The sequence below is a fragment of the Coregonus lavaretus genome (genome assembly GCF_964263955.1).
Source record: "Coregonus lavaretus genome assembly, chromosome: 1".
In the NCBI taxonomy this organism is placed as follows: Eukaryota; Metazoa; Chordata; class Actinopteri; order Salmoniformes; family Salmonidae; genus Coregonus; species Coregonus lavaretus.
In genome coordinates, this window is record NC_139988.1 from 62617756 (window position 1) to 62637782 (window position 20027).

The 20027-nt window shown below is 41.0% G+C and overlaps 1 protein-coding gene across 1 annotated transcript in view; it reads left to right on the top strand.

Moving 5' to 3' along the window:
• The first annotated feature begins 9315 nt into the window (after positions 1–9315).
• Positions 9316–20027, top strand: part of LOC311133639 (cadherin-23-like) — a 601713-nt gene continuing 591001 nt past the window's right edge. The window contains exon 1 of the mRNA XM_084167165.1: positions 9316–9349. The gene's annotated coding sequence lies outside the window, so the exon portion shown is untranslated. The remainder of the gene's footprint in view (positions 9350–20027) is intronic.

A 20027-nucleotide genomic window follows, 5' to 3' on the forward strand; every position in this document is an offset into this window, starting at 1 on the left:
GGTTAAAGAAGGATATTTTAACCTTGAGACAAATGAGACATGGATTGTGTTTGTGTGACATTCAGAGGGTGAATGGGCAAGACAAAAGATTGAAGTGCCTTTGAACGGGGTATGGTAATAGGTGCCAGGCGCACCGGTTTGAGTGTGTCAAGAACTGCAACACCGCTGGGTTTTTCATGCTCAACAGTTTCCCGTGTGTATCAAGAATGGTCCACCACCCAAAGGACATCCAGGCAACTTGACACAACTGTGGGAAGCACATGGGCCAGCATCCCTGTGGAACGCTTTCGACACCTTGTAGAGTCCCTCTCCCGGCAAATTGAGGCTGTTCTGAGGGCAAAAAGGGGGTGCAACTCAATATTAGGATGGTGTTTGAATTTATGACTAATCCATGATTGTAGGGAAGAGTGGGGTAAGTTGAGCCAAAGGGGTACGTTGAGCCACCCATGTTTCTAGGAAACACAAAATTAATCATTTTACCAAATATTTAGGAATAGGTCATAATTTCACAGTCTGTAAAGGAAGAAACCACATGGAAAAAGTGGTAAGCAGGTTAGGTCCAAAAAAACAGATTTTCACCAAGTCAAATGAATGTATTGTGTTAGAGGTTTCATGATGCTTTTATCTAAACCAAAGTAGATCATTGTAAGATTGTTCTATCAGTTGGGGTCTCTATAAGCTTCAATGTAAGATTTGATTTGATTTATAAGGTCTTAAACCTAGCATGAAAGTGCATCCTTGTAGCTGTGTGGGCTAATTTAGTCAAAATGTTTGCCTTGGGGTATGTTTTGGGGTATGTTGTGGTCCTCTGTAGCTCAGCTGGTAGAGCACGGCGCTTGTAACGCCAAGGTAGTGGGTTCGATCCCCGGGACCACCCATACACAAAAAAAAATTATGCACGCATGACTGTAAGTCGCTTTGGATAAAAGCGTCTGCTAAATGGCATATGATTATTATTGAGCCAATGGCCATAGGGTAAGTTGAGCCAATGGTTGAGCCAATGGCAAGTTGAGCAAATTGAAGTGTTTTTTTCCCAGGCGTAATGCAAGGCATTATCGCTGGGATATGAGGTAATAACAGGGCTTATGTTAACAGTGTAAAAATTACAAAGTACAAAGTGTTTGCCTGTGTTAAAAGATGCTTAAAATTATTAAAAGACAAAGTGATTATGATTGTGTTGAATTGTGTTTGGGAAATAAAGATAGACATGGTTTTAAAAAGGTAGTGATAATATTTCATTCAGTACAGACGTTTGTAGGCGCCTTAACTTACACTGTCCCATGGCTCAATTTACCCCATACCTGGGGTAAGTTGTGCCAAGACACCACCTTTTTTGGACAAGCTATGTTTCCAAACTGCAATGTTCTCATGAATTCAGATTATTTCCAGGGATACACAACATCCTGAAATATATATTATTATTATTTTGTTAAAAAATAATACTATATTTCCCTTGACAGAGTGATATTGAATGTAAAAAAAAAGGCTAAACTTCCCCACTATCCCATATTTAATTTGGATGCAGACAAAGAGATGAGTAGATGAAGGAAGTAAAGGGATATCTGTTTTGATATGTTTTAAAACTTCTAAATGTTCGGTGTTTATTTTAAGAAAATATACTAACGGAATGACACAATTATCCTCATATCCTTTGCACAAACACAGGGATGGCCATCCCATACATCTGCTAGTGGGATTTCAATCAAGGAATCAAGGAATAATCATGAAATTAAAGACAAATTAATCAAATTCCCGAAAGGTGAGAGGTTGGGCTTTAGGAAATTATAATAATAACATGCCATTTAGGAGACACTTTTATCCAAAGCGACTTACAGTCATACGTGCATAAATTTTTTGTGTATGGGTGGTCCCGGGGATCGAACCCACTACCTTGGCGTTACAAGCGCCGTGCTCTACCACACAGGCACGTTCTCTGAGGCAAGTCATTTCAAAGGTGAAAAATATACAACTTGCAGAGAAAGAAGAGGTAAGAAATCTTATACACATCGACACAAGGGGAAAGATAGTAAGCCACAGCTAATCAGTGTGTTACCTTTGTCACAATTCACAAACACAGTTTAGCTAAGCTTTACCCAGTGAGCTGAGATTGATTTCAAGAGAGCTACTTTTGTCATCTCTGTGTTATGGTCCCAACTACGTAGGAGACCATTTTTTCACACTAGCATAACCTTTCTCTTAGGCTATTGCTCTGATGAGGATGGTGATTATTGGTCACATTCTGCAGTGGAGGTGAAGCCACAGTTTTAAGACACTAATCAACAGTGTCAATTCAGCATTCTGGAAAGAAAGATAACACAAACCTAGCAGAGGCCGTTAGCATGGATTCAGAAAGCAACATTGAGATACATTTTTTCCACACCCTTAAAACCAGTTAAATGTAACTAAATATAATTGAAAATGTAATCTACGTAATCCCCAAAAGTAATTATTTGTTATGAGAGGGACATAAATAATAAATAGTATGCATACTCTAAGAAACGTTAAACTCTCACCTTTCTGGTACATTTTTTAATAAAATGCTGAGGTGTAGTCACTTTTGAGGACACAAGCTCAAGTACACAGTACAAATATGATACAAATGAAAATATGAAATATTTTATATAATGTATTTCCTATTCAACAAAACGGTATGAGTAAGGCTTGAAATTACTTATATGCTTTCTAAATATAGTATAACAAAATTATAAAACGGCTAACTATAAGATTTCACCTTCCTTATAACTGTAAAATACATATTTGTATGTTTAGTGTTAGAGAAAATGTGCATATTTTCTAAAGGTCTCTCTTGATCAAAACGTCTGCCCCCATTGCTGTAAATGTCTCACAGAGCTCTAGTTTGGATTCCTGAACTCATTATGAGATCTTCTTTCATCTCATATTAATCTTGTCTGTTAATCTTGTTTTGTGTTTAAAATCTGTGACTTATTTTAGATTAATGGCTATAAATAGATCTCTGAATGTGCTACAGTGATGAAACCACTCTCTCCTGCTGTGCTACGATGTAACAATTATAGTCATGTGCTTTGTCAGTGGCTGTGACATAGGGTTCAGCCAGGAGTTGATAGAATGAGCGAATTAAATGGTAGGAGGGACATCCCAGCTTCAAGTGGTTTCAGATTTCACATCCTACTTCACACAGGCTCAAACAATATAGTACTGTGTCCGTGGGAACCAGAGCTATCTTTCAATGCAAGCCATTTCGAACTATGGTGTCCACAGATCAATTCATACGCGAAAATGTTGGTCGGAACCGGTACCAGAACCACGCAGGTTTAGGGGACTTTACATCTAAGTTAAAATTGAGGAGGCCCAAATGCCCATTCTCTGTCTGGATCAGATTAAAACGGAACCAGAACCAGAATGGCTGAGCTCTTTCCATTCCGAGCCTTTCACAGATGAGCCGTTAAAATGGCACCCCAAAAACTACTTGATTCAGGATTACTGCCGATAAAAACAGATGAAAACAGGATTGAATAAAGAAGAAGTGCCACTATATACAGTGGTGGTGACCCATTCTGGTGCTCTCCTTGCGAGAGGTCCTTCAGGTCAGCCAAGCATCTGTATGTGCACATGGAGAACCACACAAGGAGGGAGATAAGTGGTCAGACATCTGAGGATATCCCCAATCAAGATGGAAACAAGGTAAAGGATCACCATAGTCCAGACTGCAAAGATAGCCAGAAAGTCCTAAAAGTCAGGATAGGAAGAAGAACCAAAATGGCGACATAAAGTGTGAGGAAGTAAAATGTGAAGAAACCCACAGCACCACAGTCTTCCTGGGATCATCTTACCAACCGGACAACAAAAAGAAAAAGGGAAAGAAGAATTGTTGTAACCAATGTAGGAAGAGCGTTTATAACCTGAAAGTCCACTATAAACTGGTGCACTCGGGAGTAAGGCCGTAAAGCTGTATAGACTATGGGAAGGCATTCAGTCACTCTGTGCCTTTCAAATTACATAGGCAGATTCATACTGGAGAGGCCTGCTCAGAGTGTGGTAAACGTTTTGTCCAGTAGGGGACAATGACAGACCATAAAAAGAGTCACACTGAAAGAGCTTCAGTTTAGTCCAGAATCTCTAAGAGCACCGGAGAATACACTCAGGGGAGAAGCCACACCACTGCACACAATGCGACAAGAGTTTCAAAACAGTACGATACTTCAGGATACAGCAGCGCACACTCGGGAGAGAAACCCTATCGTTGCTCACACTGTGGCAGAGAATTCGGTCACTTGAATAAGCTCAGAGTGCATGAGAAGCTGCACACGGGAGACAAGCCCTTCAAGTGTGAGCATTGTGAAAATCACTTCAGTCTGGCTGCTTACCTCAATAAACATGAGAAGGTGACTGTGGCCAGAGTTTTGGTGACTCTGGAATCCTTAGGCGGCACCAGAGGATTCACAGGGGAGAGAAACCATACAGTTGCAAAACCTTCAGGCACTTGGGATCACTAAAACAACACACAATGCGTCACTAAGTACTAGGCTTATATTGATTAATGAGTTAAGACTTGAGAGAGAGTGCATAAAATACAAATACATTTATTTTGTTTATTTGAATTTGGCCATAGGTGATTTTAAGTAAGCAAAAAAAGCAGGCATTTTGTTTTCACGTTTATGGGCCCAATAATTGTAGTTATTGGGCTCAATAGTTTTGGTATGCCTACTTGGTTTTGTGATCAGAAGAGTGACTCATTTCAACTCTCTTAACCAAACACTTATAATAAAATAAGTTAACAGCCTATGAATTTTACTTTGTGTGGTGCTTTCATGTGATCAGAAATGTGCACTTATAAATTATAACATACTAAAGTACACACTAAATATTAGAATATAGCCTTTATGCATCACTGGTTTTTCATGCATTGATTGTCAAATTAGGCCCATCAAATTATGTTTCAAAGGCGCAATACTTGTTTTATACACTAGATGAAAGTACTATACAGTTGTTGAATAGACCAGGGTTCTTCAACCTTTTTTTGCCCAGGGACCCCCACCCACGCAAACTGGCGACGCAGGACCCCCATCATGTTAGCAAAAATGTTTTTAAAATGAATAGATTTAGTTAGAATGTTATATATTTATTTTTTTACCTCCCCACATTATAATTGAAAGAGCAAGTGTAATCTCTAACATAGCCTGTTAGATAGAAAGGTAACTCCCCAAAGGTTTTCGCTAATAGCAGCTGTTTAGCTGGTTAAACAAAGGTTAGTAACAATGAATAAGTCAAGAAAGCTTACCAGCAGCCAGCGGCACTTGCCACAACTGGTAGCCTACTCGTGGGTGCTTTTTCAAAGCCTATGTCAGATACTCCAGTGAGTGTAATTAGCTCCAATGAGTGTAATTAATTTGCTCAATATTAGGACTTGATCATTAGAAATATATTATCCTCTTTTCTACTGTAGATATGTAATTCAAAATTATTTTTTCCTGTTGTTGCTAGCGAAATAAAACATTGAAATATACAGTTGAAGTTGGAAGTTTACATACACCTTAGCCAAATACATTTAAACTCAGTTTTTCACAATTCCTGACATTTAATTCTACTAAAAATTCCCTGTCTTAGGTCAGTTAGGATCGTCACTTTATTTTAAGAATGTGAAATGTCAGAATAATAGTAGAGAGGATGATTTATTTCAGCTTTTATTTCTTTCATCACATTCCCAGTGGGTCAGAAGTTTACATACACTCAATTAGTATTTGGTAGCATTGCCTTTAAATTGTTTAACTTGGGTCAAACGTTTTGGGTAGCCTTCCACAAGCTTCCCACAATAAGTTGGGTGAATTTTGGCCCATTCCTCCTGACAGAGCTGGTGTAACTGAGTCAGGTTTGTAGGCCTCCTTGCTCGCACACGCTTTTTCAGTTCTGCCCACAGATTTTCTATAGGATTGAGGTCAGGGCTTTATGATGGCCACTCCAATACCTTGACTTTGTTGTCCTTAAGCCATTTTGCCACAACTTTGGAAGTATGCTTGGGGTCATTGTCTATTTGGAAGACCCATTTGCGACCAAGCTTTAACCCTCCCGTTGTCCTAGGGTCAAAATGACCCGCCACTGTGTTGAACCAACTTTATTTAATTTTTATATTTTGGGGATCATTTGTGAGAAGGAGGCAGTGAGACTTTACAAATGATCCCAAAAATATAAAAATTAAATAAAGTTGGTTCAACACAGTGGCGGGTCATTTTGACCCTAGGACAACGGGAGGGTTAACTTCCTGACTGATGTCTTGAGATGTTGCTTCAATATATCCACATAACTTCCCTTCCTCATGATGCCATCTATTTTGTGAAGTGCACCAGTCCCTCCTGCAGCAAAGCACCCCCACAGCATGATGCTGCCACCCCCGTGCTTCACGGTTGGGATGGTGTTCTTCGGCTTGCAAGCAACCCGCTTTTTCCTCCAAACATAACGATGGTCATTATGGCCAAACAGTTCTATTTTTGTTTCATCAGACTAGAGGACATTTCTCCAAAAAGTACGATCTTTGTCCCCATGTGCAGTTGCAAACCATAGTCTGGCTTTCTTATGGCGGTTTTGGAGCAGTGGCTTCTTCCTTGCTGAGCGGCCTTTCAGGTTATGTCGATATAGGACTCGTTTTACAGTGGATATAGATACTTTTGTACCTGTTTCCTCCAGCATCTTCACAAGGTCCTTTGCTGTTGTTCTGGGATTGATTTGCACTTTTCGCACCAAAGTACGTTCATGTCTAGGAGACAGAATGCGACTCCTTCCTGAGCAGTATGACGGCTGCGTGTTCCCATGGTGTTTATACCTGCGTACTATTGTTTGTACAGATGAACGTGGTACCTTCAGGCGTTTGGAAATTGCTCCCAAGGATGAACCAGACTTGTGGAGGTCTACAATTTTTTTTCTGAGGTCTTGGCTGATTTCTTTTAATTTTCCCATGATGTCAAGCAAAGAGGCATTGAGTTTGAAGGTAGGCCTTGAAATACATCCACAGGTACACCTCCGATTGACTCAAATGATGTCAATTAGCCTATCAGAAGCTTCTAAAGCCATTACATCATTTTCTGGAATTTTCCAAGCTGTTTAAAGACACAGTCAACTTAGTGTATGTAAACTTCTGACCCACTGGAATTGTGATACAGTGAATTATAAGTGAAATAATCTGTCTGTAAACAATTGTTGGAAAAATTACTCGAGTCATGCACAAAGTAGACGTCCTAACCTACTTGCCAAAACTATAGTTTGTTAACAAGAAATTTGTGGAGTGGTTGAAAAACGAGTTTTAATGACTCCAACCTAAGTGTATGTAAACTTCCGACTTCAACTGTATATATATTTTCTTTTTCACATAAAAATACAAATTGCGGACCCCCTGCAGTACCTCCGGTTGAATACCCCTGATTGACTATTCTGAGACTGTAGCATGTTAAGAATGTAGCATGTTAAATGGATATTGACCAACCATCTTTTTTGAAAGACATCATAATCAATATATAATTAGGCCAACATTGGGCTAAATGAACTTTAATCTCACCCATTTTCAACACCACACAGATTATCCTTGACATAAAGTACTTCCTGAGTTGAAATTCAATTAGACTACAAATTAAATGTTTCCAACTGTTTTTCTACCTGGTAGGCCTAGTCAAATATTGGCTAAGGCACAGTGCCAGAAAAAGAGCATCCATCGGATATACAGTGAGCTCCAAAAGTATTGGGACAGTGACACATGTTTTGTTGTTTTGGCTCTGTAATGCAGATACAATGACTATGGGGTTAAAGTGCAGCCTGCCAGCTTTAATTTGAGGGTATTTTAATCCATATCGGGTTAACCGTTTAGAAATTACAGCACTTTTTGTACATAGTCCCCCCATTTTAGAGGACCAGAAGTATTGGGACAAATTCACTTATGTGTATTAAAGTAGTCAAATGTTTAGTATTTGGTCCCATGTTCCTAGCACGGAATGATTACATCAAGCTTGTGGCTCTACAAACTTGTTGGATGCATTTGCTGTCTGTTTTGGTTGTATTTCAAATTATTTTGTGCCTAATAGAAATGAATGGTAAATAATGTATTGTGTCATTTTGGAGTCACTTTTACTGTAAATAAGAATAGAATATGTTTCTAAACACATGCTACCATGATTACGGATAGTCCTGAATGAATTGTGAATAATGATGAGTGCGAAAATTACAGACACACAAATATCATACCCCCAAGACATGCTAACCTCTGACCAATACAATATCAGGGAAGGTTAGAATTTTTTTTGGGGGGGTATGATATTTATGCCTCTGTAACTTTCTCACTCATCATTATTCACGATTCATTCAGGATTATCCGTAATCATGGTAGCATCCACATTAATGTAGAAGTGTTTAGAAACATGCATTCTTATTTACAATAAGTGACTCCAAAATGAAACAATACATTATTTACCGTTCATTTCTATTGGCCACAAAATAATCTGAAACACAACCAAAACAAACAGCAAATCCATACAGTAAGTTTTTAGAGTCACAAGCTTGATGTAATCAATCCATGCTAGGAACATGGGACCAAATACTAAACATTGATGTAATGAATCATTGTGATTTCGAAATTTGGTTGTGCATCAGCAGTTTTTATCTTGTTATGTTGGTCACCTGACAGTCACTCAATTAGCCATGTCAGCTAACAATTTTTTGATTGGTACATTAGTCTAGCCAGCTATCAAACATTTTAGTAGCCTAATCATGGCCGAATTCCCCATTGATTTTGTTAGTCACTCTCACTCAGATATTATTAACATGGCATAAGTCTTGGCAAAATGTGTAGAATTGCAGGAGATTTGCTATAAAATTGCAAAAAATGGTTTCCACCCCATGTCAAAATGGGTAGAATTGCAGAAATGTAGCTATCAAACTGCAAAAAAAGACTATAACCCAAACGACTATAATTGCCTGCACTGCATCCAGTTGTTATATTATGCTACAGCAAGGATAAGCGAAACCGGGAGTTGGAACCGGAAAATAGTCAAAGGCAAGTTAGCGCGGAACAGGGCAGGTGCTCGTTTCCATAGCATAGACATTAAAACCAGTGTCGGAATTAGCTGTAGCCTATGCTTAGGTGATGTTGAAGTGAACAGCCAAAACCAGGAGTCGACATTTTCGACTAGAGATGGAAAAAGTGTTGTCGTGAGCGGGAGAGAAGAAGAGAAGAGAGAGAGAGAGAGAGCGAGAGAGCGCGAGAGAGAGAGAGAGAGAGAGAGAGAGTGGTGCGTAAATAAGTATCCTACCTATAGCCTTTATTTCGTAACGCATCACAGCAGGACCGAATCTCAAATCATTCAGCCCACGACGGATACGGTCGAGGCAGGTAAGATTAGATGATGAAATGTGATTTTCTACATTTGTTGGTGCAAAAGCAATAGCGGTAGAGCAATGAGAACATTGATTGGAAGAAATTAGCCTTTTATGTTTTTTTGTGTGCTGTGTCACTTAACCGATTGATGGAGGGTATAATTTTTAGGTTACTAGCCTACTAGGCTGTTTATTGCTGGATTTGCTCTAGCAAACATGTAGTGTTCAATATTAAGCAGGGTCTTATTTATAAGTGCACATACAACCAATACCAAATAAGACGAACACTTCAGTAAATATAGCCTACTATATGTTTCGCACAGACGGGAATTAGTTTGAAAACTTATCACAAACGTAGCCTATTTGAAAAAAAGACATCAGCCTAGCCTATATGGCTGGTTTCACATAGGGCGTCTGGGAAAAGGTATATATGCACATCGTTATTCCAGAAAAAGGGAATATGTTCGTCGGAATGTATTGCAATTCTTTAGGCTATATTACATTCTAAACTGTAGCCTACGCAAGCAAGACTAGTACACATTTACAGTCAATGACAGTAACTAAATAGAAGCAAATACTGTCGTGTGCATGCAGCTTCGGGGGTATCAGGTGCATGAACTTGTCTCAGGTAACTCCGAAGATCTAAAAGGTGCACCTGCTGGGATGCGCCGTGTCGCGCTCGCGCCGTTATTTATTTATGTGTCACCTGAACCCACTGCTGTGCCATTGCCGCGCGAGGTTAAGCTTCGACTCTGTAATTTGCCCCTGGCCTCGGATCAGCTCCACTAATGCGGCACATTGTTGGATGAGCTGACTACAGGGTTGCGGAGGGCCATGTTGTGCTGGTGCTATCTAGTGATATGATTATGGTAGTAGTTTGTAAGCAGCGGATACCTTCAATCACGCCATGTAATTTGCAGGGTAGAAAATAAAAACAAGACGGAAAGAAACAGGTGTTAAACCAATGTATCCAACTTCAGCCATCCAAGAGGGATTTCATGCAACATGCTGAGAATGTGAAGTGTCTATAGGGCAGGGGTCTCCAACCTTTTCTAGCATGAGAGCTACTTAAAAAAAAAAAAATGAAACATCGTGAGCGACTAATTATTTTCTAGCTTTCAAATAGGCACATTCTTCTCTTCTCCTCTCTTCTGAAACTCTTCCCCAGGTCCTTAGTGTACAAGAGAAAGTAGTGCACTGTATTTTCTGTTGATATACTGTACCTGGTAAAATAATGGTTAATAAACAACTCTAAGGGGGGCCCTATAAAATATGTGATTTTTTTTCCCACAAATTATGTTTTATATTTTCCCAAATTATGTTTTCTTAGTTTTGTTTTTCCTGGATTTAGATTTTGTTTTGTTTTTCACTCTCAAAATTACAACTGTTCATAGAGTAATAATGAAATTGGTTGTTCTGAGTCCATGTCAATGGTTAAATCACATCAGAAGACCATTTCTTTTAGGTCTGGAAGAAAACAAACACAAATTTGTTGTGTGTAATTCCCCTTTAATTGTGCATCTGGCCCTTTAATTGCACATCTAGCGAGTAAGGAATGTGCTGTCTAATGTGCTTGTCTACCGATGGTTCTGTACTGGTGCTGCTCATTTCAGACAGACAGGGGCAATATTGCTGGAAATGAATTGGCAGATATTGTGTTAGGTTTGGCTTTTTAAGCCAATCGTGGCTAACCAGGGGTGGGATAATGTCAATGTTGCGTTGATTAGATAGTAGCTGGAGCTTGCGGTGTCGGATACTTGTGAGACTTGTTTATGACAGATGGAACACATGAAAAATGTCATATACTTTCTGAATTGTTTAGCACGCGATCGACCTGTTGGAGACCCCTGCTATAGGGTATCTCATCTTTCTCTGTATCAAAGCCTTTGAACTTATGTATTGCTGTATGTACTTATGTGTTGCTGGCAGTGTTCTTTAAAAAAAAGATTTAGATTTAGTCCAGTCAGTCATTTTAACTAAAATATCATTAAGTCTTAGTCACATCTAACTAAATGCCTTTTCATTTCAGTCACTTTTTAGTATTGCCTCAAGAACCTATAGTAAACATAAATCACTGACTTCCATGTGCACAAAAATATAAACGCAACATGCAACAATTTCAAAGATTTTACTGAGATTTTACTACGAGGAAATCAGTACATTTAAATAAATTATTTAGGCCCTAATCTATGGATTTCACATGACTGGGAATACAAATGGTTACAGATACCTTTTTTTTTAAAGGTAGGGGCGTGGACACATCCCCTTCGCATAGAGTTAATCAGGCTGTTGATTGTGCCCTGTGAAATGTTGTCCCACTCCTCAATGGCTGTGGGAAGTTGCTGGATATTGGCGGGAACTGGAACACTATCGTACGCATCAATCCAGAGCATCCCAAACATGCTTAGTGGGTGACATGTCTGAGTATGCAGGCCATGGAAGTACTGGGACATTTTCAGCTTCCTGGAACTGTGTACAGATCCTCGTGACATGGGGCCATGCTTTATCATGCTGAAACATGAGGTGATGGCGATGGATGAATGGTACGTCAATGGGCCCCAGGATCTCGTCACGGTATCTCTGTGCATTCAAATTGTCATTGATAAAATGAAATTGTGTTGATTGACCATAGCTTATGCCAGCCCATACCATCTGTGTAATGATCATGCTGTTTAATCAGCTTCTTGATATGCCACACCTGTTAGGTGGATGGATTATCTTGGCAAAGGAGAAATGCTCACTAACAGAGATGTAAACAAATTTGTGCACAGAATTTGAGAGAAACAAGCTTAATGTGAGTATGGAAAATGTCTGGGATCTTTTATTTCAGCTCATGAAACATAGGACCAACACTTTGCATGTTGCATTTATATTTTTGTTCAGTGTGCATAGCCTTGTCCTACCAACATATTTTACTGCAGAAATATGACAAACATATAAGAATTATCTGGCCTTGTAAATTCCTAATTCAGCCTACATACAGTGGGGGAAAAAAGTATTTAGTCAGCCACCAATTGTGCAAGTTCTCCCACTTAAAAATATGAGAGAGGCCTGTAATTTTCATCATAGGTACACGTCAACTATGACAGACAAATTGAGGAAAAAATTCCAGAAAATCACATTGTAGGATTTTTTATACATTTATTTGCAAATTATGGTGGAAAATAAGTATTTGGTCACCTACAAACAAGCAAGATTTCTGGCTCTCACAGACCTGTAACTTCTTCTTTAAGAGGCTCCTCTGTCCTCCACTCGTTACCTGTATTAATGGCACCTGTTTGAAGTTGTTATCAGTATAAAAGACACCTGTCCACAACCTCAAACAGTCACACTCCAAACTCCACTATGGCCAAGACCAAAGAGCTGTCAAAGGACACCAGAAACAAAATTGTAGACCTGCACCAGGCTGGGAAGACTGAATCTGCAATAGGTAAGCAGCTTGGTTTGAAGAAATCAACTGTGGGAGCAATTATTAGGAAATGGAAGACATACAAGACCACTGATAATCTCCCTCGATCTGGGGCTCCACGCAAGATCTCACCCCGTGGGGTCAAAATGATCACAAGAACGGTGAGCAAAAATCCCAGAACCACACGGGGGGACATAGTGAATGACCTGCAGAGAGCTGGGACCAAAGTAACAAAGCCTACCATCAGTAACACACTACGCCGCCAGGGACTCAAATCCTGCAGTGCCAGACGTGTCCCCCTGCTTAAGCCAGTACATGTCCAGGCCCGTCTGAAGTTTGCTAGAGTGCATTTGGATGATCCAGAAGAGGATTGGGAGAATGTCATATGGTCAGATGAAACCAAAAAATATATTTTTGGTAAAAACTCAACTTGTCGTGTTTGGAGGACAAAGAATGCTGAGTTGCATCCAAAGAACACCATACCTACTGTGAAGCATGGGGGTGGAAACATCATGCTTTGGGGCTGTTTTTCTGCAAAGGGACCAGGACGACTGATCTGTGTAAAGGAAAGAATGAATGGGGCCATGTATCGTGAGATTTTGAGTGAATACCTCCTTCCATCAGCAAGGGCATTGAAGATGAAACGTGGCTGGGTCTTTCAGCATGACAATGATCCCAAACACACCGCCCGGGCAACGAAGGAGTGTCTTCGTGAGAAGCATTTCAAGGTCCTGGAGTGGCCTAGCCAGTCTCCAGATCTCAACCCCATAGAAAATCTTTGGAGGGAGTTGAAAGTCCGTGTTGCCCAGCGACAGCCCCAAAACATCACTGCTCTAGAGGAGATCTGCATGGAGGAATGGGCCAACATACCAGCAACAGTGTGTGAAAACCTTGTGAAGACTTACAGAAAACGTTTGACCTGTGTCATTGCCAACAAAGGGTATATAACAAAGTATTGAGAAACTTTTGTTATTGACCAAATACTTATTTCCCACCATAATTTGCAAATAAATTAATTAAAAACCCTACAATACAATGTGATTTTCTGGAAAAAAAATTCTTTGTCTGTCATAGTTGACGTGTACCTATGATGAAAATTACAGGCCTCTCTCATCTTTTTAAGTGGGAGAACTTGCACAATTGGTGGCTGACTAAATACTTTTTTTCCCCACTGTAGATGTTGCACATTACATACAAAACAAATAGACATACACAAGCGCAGAGAGAGAAAGAGACAGTTGCACAATCAACAGATGGTGCCGCAAAGTATTGGTAAAGTAGTATGGGTTACACCTCCGTCACTCGGTCAAGTCATTGCCATTGTTATCAACATTCCACAGACGCCGTAGCCACATTGATGTCCAAAAGTAGAACGGGGGCTAATGACTTTGAATGGGAGCTAATGACTTTTTCGCCTCGTTGATGTAGTCGAGTCACTAAACCTCGAGACCGAATCGAGTCCCAAGGCCCTTGTGCTCAAGTTCAAGTCCGAGTCACCAACGGTCGAGTCACGAGTCCCTATGGCTGAAGTCCGAGTCCCAGAGCTCGAGTCCTGGTCCAAGTGCTCAAGTCTGCGTCACTGGGTCCATATTAACACAAAATAAATGTATTTACCCAGTCAGATATAGTGTAGTGGCAAGAGGAATTTTGTCAATAAATTGTTTGCTATCACTTTTCCTTTCTTTCTGTGCCACTAAATGTTTGCATATAGGCTCCTGGTAATGTTACCAGGGCCACATTCAGTTGCAAAACGTTCTCGAACGTTGCAGATAGAAATTCCATGAATAGAGCCAACGTTATTTCTTATTCAACATGTCAGAGAGGCATGTTTGTTCTACATAGCATATTTCTATCTGAACATTCCAAAACATTGCGTCCTGCTGAACGCGCCCCAGGTTGTTAGCTATAGCTAGCTAATGAGGTAACATGACTGTAACATGACAAAATGTAGCGCTGGTATTATGGTTAATTTCTTTTGAATGGTAATCTCTCAAGCCATTTTCTCGGAGGAAAAGAAGGAGACTTGGCTACGTTGGCTACAGAACCTGGCTATGAAATGCAGTGGAGAAAGTGTGAGGCTTGAGCGAGACTACAAATTCAAAGAGAGCATACGTTTATATACTCAAGGGAGAGAAAAACATAGCTAGACTGTTGTTTTACTATTACATTCAATGCTGCTATTGTTTGTAATTTTGTAAAGCAGCTTGTGTTTCTTAACCAGGCAAAGGGTAGCTAACTAGAAGGCTACGGGGAAGCAAGAGAGTCGCCTGCTCAATGTGTATAATCGGAGGCTGAGCCGAAGCGGAGGCTGTCTGCCCACACTCATCCCATACTCACCCGCAGCTCACCAGCTGATGTAGGCTGTGTATGCTGGTTGTCGTGTGTCCTTCCCACTAATGAACAGAACTTCCCTGCGCATCTGTGCTGCTAATATTAATTGTGCTTATCATTGAAAAGCTTTCAATCTCTCCAAAAACTCTTGTCCAGTCCACTTAGTAGTCAGATTTTACTCACTGAGATAATTTTGTCTCGTCTCGTTGTAGTTTTTTCTAGGGTCTATTTAGTTAGTTATAGTCTCGTCAATTGCCACTGAAAAATAGGCGTTTGACGAATATCCTAGTCACAATTTTTGTTGAAATAATTAACACTGATTGCTGGGCCAATGTGCTGAATGATATGGCACTGGACTCATGGCCTGTAACAGCCCTCTGCTTTGGGGTCCCAACCCTCAATACTGTGGTTGGCCAGTGCATGAAATGTTGGAGTTGGAATTCAAAGTCTTATTGTGTTACTGCCACCCTATACTGAGGGGCCATACAGTCATAGAAGACGACCATCTCCAACACTATTTGGGGTTATCATTTCCCTCTCTTTTGCTCCTGCAGTGTGGAAACGGCAAACCTCTGACACTGTCACTCTCACTGAATCCACCCAGAATGCGAGAGGGGGAGAAAAAATATAATTTGAAATGAAGGGGCCCATATCTGACAGGCTCTGTGAGTGACAGGCTCAAATGAAACACAATATGAGGGATATAGTAGCAATGAGTTGCACATACAGTGACTCCACAGTGCTGTTCTAAGAGTAATAGGGGAGGGAGCCGGGTAGGGAATACTGTATAACGAGGAAAAAACATGGAATAACGGGAGAGTGGCGTAAAAGAGAGGGACAGAGAAAGATGATGCAAAACAGAAGGAGTAAGGACAGAAAGAAAGAGGGAGGAAGAAAAGAGAGAAGGAGGGAGGAAGGAAAGAGAGTAGAGGTTCCTCTCCCCCCACTAAACTTGGTAGACAAACATTATGTTACCTAGGCCTAATTGACACTTCTTTACATGCATGTGGTGGGACGTGTGACCACATCTGGTGTGAGCTCCAATGCTGGTGGTGCCAGGTATAGAGGCAAGAGGAATGCATTTGAAACTGCTCTTGGAACCACCTTGGAACTGCCCCGGACCATGACTGTCCATTGTGTGGCCAAGTGTAAACCCAGCCCGCTCTCTCTCTCTCTCTCCCTCTATCTACCTCCCTCCCTCCCTTTGGCCCAGCTGTGTGAGGTCATTAAATCAGGCAGGGCAACCAGGCAGAACAGTGGGAAAGAGGTTGAGAAGGAGACCAGGCAGAACAGAGGGAGAGAGGGAGGGAGAGGGGTTGAGAAGGAGAGGAAGGCTCAGAAGATGGGTCTGCTCAGCCAATCGTATTACAGGTGGCACATCTAAATCTGCAGGGCCACCTGTAATACAATTGGCTGAGCAGACCCATCTTCTGAGCCTTCCTCTCCTTCTCAACCCCTCTCCCTCCCTCTCTCCCTCTGTTTTTCCTGGCTGCTCCGTCCTCTTGCTTGTCACCCTTTCTGAGAGAGAGGATGGTGGAGTATAGTGTTATGTCCCAAATGACACCCTGTTCCCTTTATAGCGCACTTCTTTTAAAAGTAGTGGACTATAAAGGGAACAGGGTGCCTTGGGATGCATCCAAATCTATGTGCCCTCAGATAGAAGCAGGTTAAAAGCAGGTTGAAAGCCTTCACGGAAAACTCTCTAGAAGTAATAATCTATGTCAAGTAGTCTACCTAGTCTTTTATCCAAATAGATTTACCTTTTGCCTAGATATAGACTATAGATATAAACTGAGTGTACAAAACATTAAGAATACCTTCATAATACTGAGTTGCAACCCCCCCCCCCCACACACACACACACAAAATTAGTGCACTACATAAGGAATAGGGTGCCATTGCCATTGGGGATACAGCCAAATAGATGGTGCCCTTTGACACAGCTGTGTTTATGTAGTCTGATATACACACAGCCCTCTGGCAAGTATTTTAAGTGTTTAGATGTACAGTATGGGTGTTGTGTTAATGTGTTAATTGGAGAGAAGAGAGATTTAGGAATGACATCAATACTGATGTTTGGTATATTTCGCACAACAAGCATTTAATGGGAACCTTGTTGAATGGGTCTACATTTTCTTGTCTCTGCTTTATGTGTAAATAATTGCTATCATGCGCCTTTCGGATTTAGAAAAAGTTAGTTTTTTATGAAATGGTAGACAAACAGAAGTATGTACTAGGCACTCCCCACTGGGCACAGACGTCAGTTCAACGTCTAGTTTTACATTTGGTTGAGTTGTCAACTAACGTGAATTCAACGTGAAATCAACAACAAATGTCACCATGTCATTGGATTTAGGTGCCTATAAACTCCACATGCTTTTCCATGTTGTGGTGGTAGTACAACGTACGTTGTGGTGGTAGGACAACGTAACATACAGTATCATCGCATGACTCCAAGTTTACTGCGACATGATGGGGCCATACTTGCGAACATTAAAAAAGTTCAAGTTTAAGTTTAAGCATCAGCCAATTAAACATGTTGACGTGTTGCAGGTGATCAAAGGCTACATCTCACTGGGCACAAGCTGGATCAATCAATGTTGTTTCAACGTAATCTGTCAACGTATTGTGACGTGGAATCTACGTGGAAAATACATTGAATTTGAAAAAAGTCATCAATGTAAACTATTGTTTTAAGGGGAAAGTTTCAACAATAGGATTATGTCATCATGGTAACCAATTTTGAAAATAGACAAACATTATATAAAGTATGTTGAAGTTGTACCTTTGAAACAACATCAGATCTTCAACGTAATATCCACTATAAGAATACAATAGGCTGGGCAGCACCTCCTACTGGAGAGCTCCCTGCACAATTGAGAGCATCCTGTCGGCTGTATCACCGCCTGGTACGGCAACTGCACCGCCCGCAACGGCAGGGCTCTCCAGAGGGTGGTGTGGTCTGTCGAACGCATTACCGGGGGCAAACTACCCGCCCTCCAGGACACCAACAGCACCCGAAGTCACAGGAAGGCCAAAAAGATAATCAAGGACATCAACCACCCAAGCCACTGCCTGTTCACCCTGCTATCATCCAGAAGGCGAGGTCAGTACAGGTGCATCAAAGCTGGGACCGAGAGAATAAAAAACAGCTTCTATCTCAAGGCCATCAGACTGTTAAATAGCCATCACTAGCACATTAGAGGCTGCTGCTGCCTATTGAAATCACTGGCCACTTTAAGAAATGGAATACTAGTCACTTGAATAATGTTAACATATCTTGCATTACTCATCTCATGTGTATACACTGTATTCTATAATATTCTACTGTATCTTAGTCCATGTCGCTCTGGTATTGCTCGTCCATACAGTGTGGGAAAAAAGTATTAGATCCCCTGCTGATTTTGTACATTTGCCCACTGACAAAGAAATGATCAGTCTATAATTTTAATGGTAGGTTTATTTGAACAGTGAGAGACAGAATAACAACAACAAAATCCAGAAAAACGGATGTCAAAAATGTTATAAATTGATTTGCATTTTAATGAGGGAAATAAGTATTTGACCCCCTCTCAATCAGAAAGATTTCTGGCTCCCAGGTGTCTTTTATACAGCTGAGATTAGGAGCACACTCTTAAAGGGAGTGCTCCTAATCTCAGTTTGTTACCTGTATAAAAGACACCTGTCCACAGAAGCAATCAATCAATCAGATTCCAAACTATCCACCATGGCCAAGACCAAAGAGCTCTCCAAGGATGTCAGGGACAAGATTGTAGACCTACACAAGGCTGGAATGGGCTACAAGACCATCGCCAAGCAGCTTGGTGAGAAGGTGACAACAGTTGGTGCGATTATTCGCAAATGGAAGAAACACAAAAGACTGTCAATCTCCCTCGGCCTGGGGCTCCATGCAAGATCTCACCTCGTGGAGTTGCAATGATCATGAGAACGGTGAGGAATCAGCCCAGAACTACACGGGAGGATCTTGTCACTGATCTCAACCCAGCTGGGACCATAGTCACCAAGAAAACAATTGGTAACACACTACGCCGTGAAGGACTGAAATCCTGCAGCACCCGCAAGGTCCCCCTGCTCAAGAAAGCACATATACAGGCCCGTCTGAAGTTTGCCAATGAACATCTGAATGATTCAGAGGAGAACTGGGTGAAAGTGTTGTGGTCAGATGAGACCAAAATCGAGCTCTTTGGCATCAACTCAACTCGCCGTGTTTGGAGGAGGGGGAATGCTGCCTATGACCCCAAGAACACCATCCCCACCGTCAAACATGGAGGTGGAAACATTATGCTTTGGGGGTGTTTTTCTGCTAAGGGGACAGGACAACTTCACCGCATCAAAGGGACGATGGACGGGGCCATGTACTGTCAAATCTTAGGTGAGAACCTCCTTCCCTCAGCCAGGGCATTGAAAATGGGTCGTGGATGGGTATTCCAGCATGACAATGACCCAAAACACACGGCCAAGGCAACAAAGGAGTGGCTCAAGAAGAAGCACATTAAGGTCCTGGAGTGGCCTAGCCAGTGTCCAGACCTTAATCCCATAGAAAATCTGTGGAGGGAGCTGAAGGTTTGAGTTGCCAAACGTCAGCCTCAAAACCTTAATGACTTGGAGAAGATCTGCAAAGAGGAGTGGGACAAAATCCCTCCTGAGATGTGTGTAAACCTGGTGGCCAACTACAAGAAACATCTGACCTCTGTGATTGCCAACAAGGGTTTTGCCACTAAGTCAAATACTTATTTCACTCATTAAAATGCAAATCAATTTATAACATTTTTGACATGCGTTTTTCTTGATTTTTTTGTTGTTATTCTGTCTCTCACTGTTCATATAAACCTACCATTAGAATTATAGACTGATCATGTCTTTGTCAGAGGGCAAACATACAATATCAGCAGGGAATCAAATACTTAATTCCCTCACTGTATTTGTCTATATT